This window comes from Penaeus japonicus, unplaced genomic scaffold, assembly GCF_977035675.1.
Source record: "Penaeus japonicus unplaced genomic scaffold, GWHDUDI00000001_assembly GWHDUDI00000012, whole genome shotgun sequence".
NCBI lineage: Eukaryota > Metazoa > Arthropoda > Malacostraca > Decapoda > Penaeidae > Penaeus > Penaeus japonicus.
This window is the reverse complement of record NW_028234414.1, coordinates 21,727,471-21,728,332: the sequence shown is the minus strand read 5'-3', so window position 1 is coordinate 21,728,332 and position 862 is coordinate 21,727,471.

Genomic DNA, 862 nt, shown 5'->3' with positions numbered 1-862 from the left:
TAAATCTCAAAACTCCCAATCTCAATAACATAAACTCACTCCAGACTAACACTCTCCCACTCAAATAAATAACACTCTCTAACTCTATCATATCATATCTCAATGATCAAAATCTTACAAGTAAACAACAACCTAACAAAACTCCCTAAATTCAAATACAATACTATCCATCTCAAAACTCCCACAATAATAAAAATCATAACAATATCATATCACTAACAAAATCATCAATCAAAAAATCTAAACTAACTATACATAAACTAACCCACCTATGTGTGTGTGTGTGTGTGTGTGTGTGTGTGCATGAACTTAGTTTATTATGACAAATGTATAAAGGGGTATAAAGGAAACACAAGAGATGTAATTTACGCGTTTCGGGTTACCCCGTCTTCAGAACTAATTGCAGTTCTGAAGACGGGGTAACCCGAAACGTGTAAATTACATCTCTTGTGTCGTGAAAATATTCAGTCTCATTTATACCCTTTCATCCATACATATATGTATATGTATATATATATATGTATATATATATATATAATATATATATATATATATATATATATATATACATATACATATATGATTATTTATATATATATATATGTATATATGTTATTGTTAGATATATTACATATAATATAATTATAAATATACTGTATATATATATATATATATATATATATATATATATATATATATATATATATATATATATATTTAAATATATATATATATATAAATATATATATATATATATATATATATACATAAATACACACATTGTATATATTGATACACGTGTATGCACAGGAACACACACACACACACAAACACATATAAATATATATATACATATATATAT